The sequence below is a fragment of the Corapipo altera genome, unplaced genomic scaffold (genome assembly GCF_003945725.1).
Source record: "Corapipo altera isolate COAL_440 unplaced genomic scaffold, ASM394572v1 77b, whole genome shotgun sequence".
Lineage (NCBI taxonomy): Eukaryota > Metazoa > Chordata > Aves > Passeriformes > Pipridae > Corapipo > Corapipo altera.
In genome coordinates this window covers 3,637,266-3,644,714 of record NW_020884933.1, presented here as the reverse complement: position 1 = coordinate 3,644,714, position 7,449 = coordinate 3,637,266, and positions in this window count along the sequence as shown.

Here is a 7,449-nt window from a genome sequence, read left to right as displayed (position 1 = left end):
GCGCCCTGGGAAAATCCATCGCCGTGTCCAAAAGCGTAACCCAGACTGCAAGGTGAGGGAGAGGAGGACAAGGCACGGCTTCGGATGGAGCTGGAGAATATTCCCGAGGAATCCCGGCAGGTTTGGATTCCGGAGGGGGTGACGGCAGCCGGCTGCCCCGCGGTTCACCCGTGCCTGTGTTTCACCCGCTTGTAAAGTTTGCGAGGGTTCGGTGTGTCTTTGTTTGGACAGGGAGCGAGGCTGGGGGGGTTTTCCGGGGCCTCGGGGGGTCCCTCTAACCGGACACCGTGCCCGGTGCCGCGGGAGCTCGGGGCGGGCTGGCTGGGACGCCGCCGGCAGCGGCTGCTCCTGGTATCGGCAACAATAATGGGCTCGGAAGGAGTTTTTATTACGGAGCGTCGTCTTCTGGGAGTTCAGAAATTCCCGGGCAAATAGCATGTGGCAGAGCTGGTGGTGGGTCACCTGGAGCCCCAGATCAGCCTCTTCCATCCCCTTCCCGCCCCGGTGTCCGCCGGCGTTTTGAGATGCTCTCCCGGCGCTGGCAAAGTTCAGATATTTCTATTCTTCCCGGCTCCCTCTCCCCGGTCCGTGGGATAAACAAACGCGCCTCTGTCTCCTCTCCCCTCTCCCCCTCTCAAGGAGAAAAGGCACTTGGGGAAGTGCCTCGTTCATGGCTCTGGATATTTCTTTTGGTGTAGGAAATCTGGTTTGAGTTGGCAGGCGCGTTCGGAGGTGTGGATGGGAGAGAACAAGTGGAGCGTAATTGGGTTTTCTTTTTCCATTTGGGAGTGATTCTGGTTTTTTTCTTTCCCCTTTTAAAACAGAAACGAGCCAAGGGCCGAGTCTCTCCCTGTCTCCCTCCTGTGCACTTTTTAATACAAATGAAAAATGTGCTGAGGAGAAAGCAGGAATAATTCAGAGGCGCCTGCGAACCCCACTTTGCTGGGAGTCGTGGTCGGGAAGTGCCCGCTTGGAAAACTTGTGCTGGGATTATTTTTTTTCTTTGCTGCTCTTAATATAGTCCTGGAGGAATTTGTGTCCAGATTCCTGCCTGGGATTGCTCCTTGGCTTCAGGCAGCTCTTCCCTCCCCATCGGTTGATACCCCAAGATTTGCCTTTCCCCACCCTCCAAACCAACTTCCATTGGATTGAGACCTCACTTTTCCACGAGCATTGTAAAGCTGTGGGGCAGACAATAAAATTGTTATTAGTTTCTGTATTAAAAGGTTGGGTTGTTTTTAACCCAAACCAGAAGGAGGATTTACTTTTACAAATTTCTTCTGGTGTGTTAAAAATTTACACGAGAAATACGTTCTGTGGAGAGCAGGGATTTGATGTTAAATCAACCCAACATGTGTCTGGCGCGGGCGGTGTGACCCGGTCCCGGGTGTCGGCGGGGACGTGTTCCCTTTCATGCCTCCCTGTATCCTCAGTTAAACATAGCAAAGTCTCAGGGTTTTGTGAGATTTAACTCTAAATTAGGTGTTGTTAATTTTTTTTAATTTCCACCCCACCTTAAAGTCCATCCAAAAAAAAAAAAAAAAAAAAAAATTTAACAGGCTCCAGGGGTGGGTGGATGGAGAAAATAATCAGATTTGGAAAAATTACCTCATTCTCCCCCTTTTTATTTATTAATTTTTATTTCCCCTTTCAGGTCGCTTAAATCGAACTGGGAAGGGGGAAAATGTGGGGGAGAAGGGACAGAATTCCCTGTGCCGAGCCTGGGAGCTTTGTCAGGTCTTGGAGCCCTGGGAGGCTCTGGCTCCTGCCTTTCTCCTGCCCTTTGTGGAACCGGGCTGGGGGCTGTGGGGAAGAGCCCGGAGCCCTCCCGCTGCCTCTGCTCCGAAATAACGCTCGGGAGCGCCCGGTTTGAGATGCTCCCTGTTCATTTTTATTTTTTAATTTTAATTTATTAGTTGTTGTGGGTCCCCCCCCCATCCCGAGCCCCTCGGGGTGGGGACAGGGGTGGCTCCGCTCCCAGCCGGACCGAGCATCACTCCGCTGATAGAAGCCAAGGCGGCCCCGTTGCACAGCACGAAGTTGGGTTTGGTGGGGGGGGAAAAGTGCAGGAGGACGGGATCGGCGTGGAAAAGCCCCCCCTGAACCCGTGCAGCCCGGGCTGTGTCGCCCAGCGGGGTCAGGGAAGGCGAGGGGAGGGCGGGGGTCTGCGGGCGGAGGGGGGAAGGCTGAGCAAACAGAGCGAAATGAAATAAAACGGATTAAAGTTGCTGCTGGGGGAGGCGGGGAAGGGGCTACTCTCAACCCTGGAAAAAGATAATATTGGAAATATCTGTGAACGCCGTGTCCAGCCCTGCTCTCCTCCCTGGAAGCCGGGCGGCCGCAGGTTTTGCGTCCCCTTCGGAAAGGGAAGAGCAGGGAGCGTTTGAGGGGGGGAAAAAAAATCTGTGCAATGTATAAAATCAAGTGACACTAAAATATCTCCTCGGGCCCTCGGCCTTTCTCTCCTAATAACCCGGCAGGAATGCGAGTGCACTCAGTTGTGAAGTTGCTGCCCGGAGAGCCCGGGAGCTTTTCTTTTCCGCCGCTGGCGAGGGGGATGCTTTGAGTCTGCTGATGTTTGTGTCTCGCTGTGGGGCTGGGAGGGGGGGCCCGGGCTCCGGCTTTCAGGGTTTTCTCTCCTTTTATTTTATTTTTTTCCCCCCCCTCCCTTTCTCTTTTCTTGTCGGTCCGGCGGGGAGCGGGGCCGGGGGGAGCGGGGCCGGAGGAGGAGAGGTGCGGTGCTGGGCTGGCCTTTGTAGCAGCAAGGTGGGGGGCAGGCGGTGCCCCCGGCCGGGAACCGGCTCATTCTTCCCTCCGGAGAAAGGCGGGAGAGCCCGGAGGTCCCCGCGGGCAGAATTAATACACGGTTGTGGCTCTTTGCGCCGTGTTTCCCACTGCACGGGCGGCTTTGGGAGCCCGAAGGATTTGGGAAAATTCCCTTATTGCCAGAAGGGAGAGCTGGGGTGGTTTTGCCCCTCCACCCCTGTTCCCCGTGGTGGGTTTGAAGCCTGGGAGAGCCCTGCGTTGTGGCTGGCAGGTGGTTCGTGGGGGTCTTGAGGGGATGCTCCCTGTCCTGGCATCTCAGCGTCTCCCCGGATGCAGGGGGGGGCTCCCATCTCCTCCTGGGGGGCCACCCTGGGTTTATCCTCCACTCCTGAAGTGACCCTGCGGCCGCCTCGGCATCACCTGCCACTTCTGGGAGTGGAAACTTGAAATTTCCTGTCCCGTCCTCTTTGATTTCCAGCTCCTCCAGCACAGGCACTGGGATTCCATGGGCTGGGGGGCTCGGTCCTGCCCCAGAGGGGTGTTCCATGGGCATCTTCCCCATGGAGGGATGAGCTCTGTTAGTGGGAGAGGAAAGGAAAAAGGGGGAGAATAAAACCGTGAATGCACTCAGAGCTTGAAATTCCATGGGTTTGCCTCGGAAGGTGTAAAAATCCTCCTTGAGCTACTTCTAGAGCTCCTGATGCACCTGATTGAAACTCGGGGGTAGGTGCTGGCTCAACAATAACCATCACTGGCTGGTGACCCTTGGGGTGGCCCCTGGCCCCTCGAGCTGCCGCAGGGCTGTGGCCAGTGCTGGCTCCTGGGCTCGCACCCATTTTATCGCCTTGCAAAACCTCCCCTGCTCACTGTGCTGTACCTTTTAAAGTCAAATAGAACAGCTGGAAAAACTTCCTAATTTTTTCCTCCCCCCCTCCACGAGTGTTTGTTGTATAAAATCCAGCCAAGATGCTGCTCGAGGTTTGTTTTGTTTTTTTTTAAAACTTTTCCTTATTCAGACTGCTTTTGGCATCGTGCAGACGAGTCTCCACGATAAAACACGTTGCTGGTGATCCGGCTGCCCGTGACAAAAATGTGTTTGCAAGTGGAATGGCATCGGGGAGAGGGGAGAATGGAGAAGCAGAGGAGGGAGCAGAGGAGGAGAGCTGCTCCCTTGGGAGTGAGGAAGAGGCAAGGACAGGCGTCCGTCCATCCCGTGATTTATTTGGTAGAGATCCTGCTGGAGCAGAGATTAGATCTGGGACAGAGCTGGAGGGAAGTGGAGGGAAGTCATTAAGGGATTACACCGCAGTGGGCACGGGGCAGCCTGTAACGGTCCCGGGGTGCCCAGGGCAAGGAGCCCGGCGGGAGTGGAGCACTCAGCCCGGGGAGTCGGGATCCTTTCTCCCATTTCTTTTATTTTTATTTTTTTTTTGAGGAAAAAACAGTGCTGTGTTTGCAGGGTGTGCTGCCGAGCCTTCCCCGGGGTGGAGCGAGCGGGTGCCGGCGTTCCCCAGCCCTGGGTGACACTTCCCGCCGGCTCTCCTGCCCTGGCAAGTTGGCAGCAGCCCCTGGCAGCGTGTTCCGGCGGAAGCTGTCCCTCCTCCCGGGCCGTGCAGCCAGCCTGGCAGCAAACACACGGGTTTTTGAGTAAAATAGGGAGTGGAGGGTTGCTCTGGAGGGAATTTCACCCGGTCCCGGCTCTGCTGGGGGCTCAGGGTGTGTTTATCAGAGGCAAAAGTTAGGGTAATAAAATTATTTTATGGAAGGTTACTTGCAAAACTGTGGAAAGATGGGGGGAAAAAATAATTTAAGGTGGTAGAGGAGGAAAAAAAATCTCGTGGGGGGCCCTGATTTGGAGGTGGTTTGGAAGCTGTTTGTTCTGCCTTGTTTGCAAACCTTCTCCATGTGACTGGCTCTGGTGGGGAGCTGGAACTGGGCGGATGGGGCTGGAGAGCACTGGGATGGTCCTGGTGGGAGCAGGGGAGCTGCAGCCCCCGGGAGGAGGAGGAGGAGGAAGCCCCAGTGTGGTGGGTCTGTGCTCTGGGTGCCGTGCAGGGCGTTTGGCAGCTCTGAGGCTCAGGGAGATGCTGCTCCCATTTAAACAAACATGGATCCGTGGCCGGGATGGGCCGGGATGAGCCGCTCCCCCGGAGCAGGTGGTGATGAAACAACTTATTTCAACACACCTTTGCCAGGTTGCTGCAGAGCCGGGTTTATCCAGTGGGACTTAACTGCTCCGAGGCTGATAAAGGCACGGAACAGCAGCGGTGCCACCTGGGGCAGCAGGCAGCTCCCAGGAGCCTGGGCAGGACTGGCTGAGCATCCCACTGCCACCTTCCTTTGGGATCTGTCAGCTCCGATCCCAAACGCTCCCTTCACTTGCTTTTTCCAAGCCTTGGTTTATTCCACGAGCTGTAGATTTTAGGTGAGTGATTTTCATTTTGCTGCTTACTGTGAGTCTGTGAGCCAGGGACTGGCCTTTATTTGTTCGCCTGTAGCGAGATGTGGATGGGACCACCTGGGAGAAGCTGTCATGGACTGGGAAAAGATGCCTTCATCCTTGGAAAAGAGGGACAGCGGAGGAGTGCTTGAGGTTGGTGACAATGCAGAATACAAGGCTGGGACTGGTGCTCGAGAGCGAAGGATGTGCTGGGATTCCATGATCCCGGGAGCATCTCCTTCGTCTGGTGGCCCCCGGGGTTTGCATTCCTGCCTCCCAGGTGTCTGCTGTGCCTGTTGTTGGGGATGTGTTTGCCCAGTGACCTTCTGCTGGTGCTCAGGGAAAGCTCACTCGTGTCCTGGGGCTGGCACTGGGCTCGTGGCTCGGTCAGTGCCGCCCATCCTGTGCCGGGATCATGGCACATCCATTGGTTTGGCCACCGTGGGATGGGGGTTCCAGCATGGGGGATCCTGCTTTGACCATGGAATCCTGGGTCTGCTGGGAGGATGCTGCTGGTGCAGGACTGTCCCCAAACGCTGCAGGGATGGGGGGCTTTGGGGGTACCTCAGCTCCTGGATGCTTCACCTCCAGCTCCTGGGGAAGGAAAGGCCTGGCTGGGATGGCAGAGAGTGGCCATGTGGGAATGTCTTGCCGTGTCTTGGGGTGTCACGAGTGTGTTGGAGGAGCTGCCCAGGGTGAGGGCACAACTTGTGGCAGGAAATACCTGGCAGAGATGAAGTTTCTTGTTGAGCATTGGGAGTTTTTGGCTGAACTGGACCAGGGTCAGGGTGGGAATATTGGGCAGAGACTTTGTACTGGAGAGGGAGAAGTGCTCTCCTGTGACCTGGGGTGTTGTGTCCCCTCTGGGTGCCACTTGTCAGGCTCTGTCCCTGCAGCCACCGTGTCCCAGCCGGGAGAGAGGCAGGAGGAGGTGCTGAGGTGCTCTGTGCCACCAGGAGGGTTTCCCAGTGGGTCACCATCACCCAGCAGGTTGGTCCTTCCTCCAGAGTGTCCTAGCTGATCCCTCTGGGATGCTGCCAGACCTGGCAGCAGGAGGGAAATTCCCTGGAACGTGGGGTAACTCAGGTCTGGAATAGAAATACGGGCCTATTAAGAAATGGAAGAAGAAGAGAAAATAAAGGTGTGGGGAGAAGTGCCCCATAACTTTTGTGGCAGGAAATGTGGATTTTGGAAATGTGCTGTGCCAGGCAGAGCTGCAAAACCCCTGATTTTTGCCAAGGTGGATTCAGGTGGGGGCAAAGCCGAGGGTTTATAAAGTGCTGTCTCCAGCTTCACGTTTCCCTGGGATTGTTTCCCAAGAATTTACGCTTTCTCCTTTACACCCCAACCTGCTTTCCCTGCAGTGAAATCTCTTCCTAGATGGAGCAATCCCACCTCTGTTCTGTGTTTCTGCAGCAGGGTCCTGGTGGGATGTGGTTTGTTTTGTGGGCAGGGGATGGTGTCCCCCTCCCCATCTCCTGCTGCTGTGCCCTGTGCTCGGCTCCAGCTCTGCCAGAGCAGGGTTTGGGGAGCCAGGCTGCCACAGATGTTCACTGTTAGTAAATTAAACCCTCCAAATCGGCAGGATTTCTCATTTGGAAAACAAAAGGGGCCCTTGTCACCTGCTGAGGGGGTAAATCTGGGGCTGGGGGAGAAGGAGGAGGGTGCTGCTGTGCATCCTATCGCTCCCAATTTGTCTCAGCCTCTCAGCACCTCCAGTCGGGTCCATTCCCATCCTGCAACCCAGCTCCAGCACTGGGGTGGTGGGTTTGTAGGGTGCTGCTTGCACCCCATGCAGAGGTGAAGGAAAGGAACAGGCAGGCTTTGCATGGGACCTGATCCTGACGGGGTCGGAGCTGACCTGGTTTCCTCAGGAGCCCCTGATGGGTGGGGATGAAGCCTACGGAGGCATCTGTACGGTCTTGGGGAAGCTCTCCCCAGTTTTAGGTTTGTTGTGAGTGTTGGGGAGGGGAGATACCCAGTCAATGCACTCCTGAGAGAAACAGGTTGAGGAAAATGTCCTAAAATCCATCCTGTGGGGGGTGGGGGTGCGAGCGTGCCAGAGGAACCCTGGGAAGGGATTCCTGCTCTGGTGGCGTGACACAGTGTTTGTTTCATCCCTCCTGTGCCGCAGTGACAGGCGGAAGATTTGTGCTGAAATTTGGGTCTGAGTTTTCCCGGCTCCTCTGCTCCGTGGCTGCAGCTGTGGGGCTGCAGGGTCCAGCTCAGCTCCTTTGCACAGG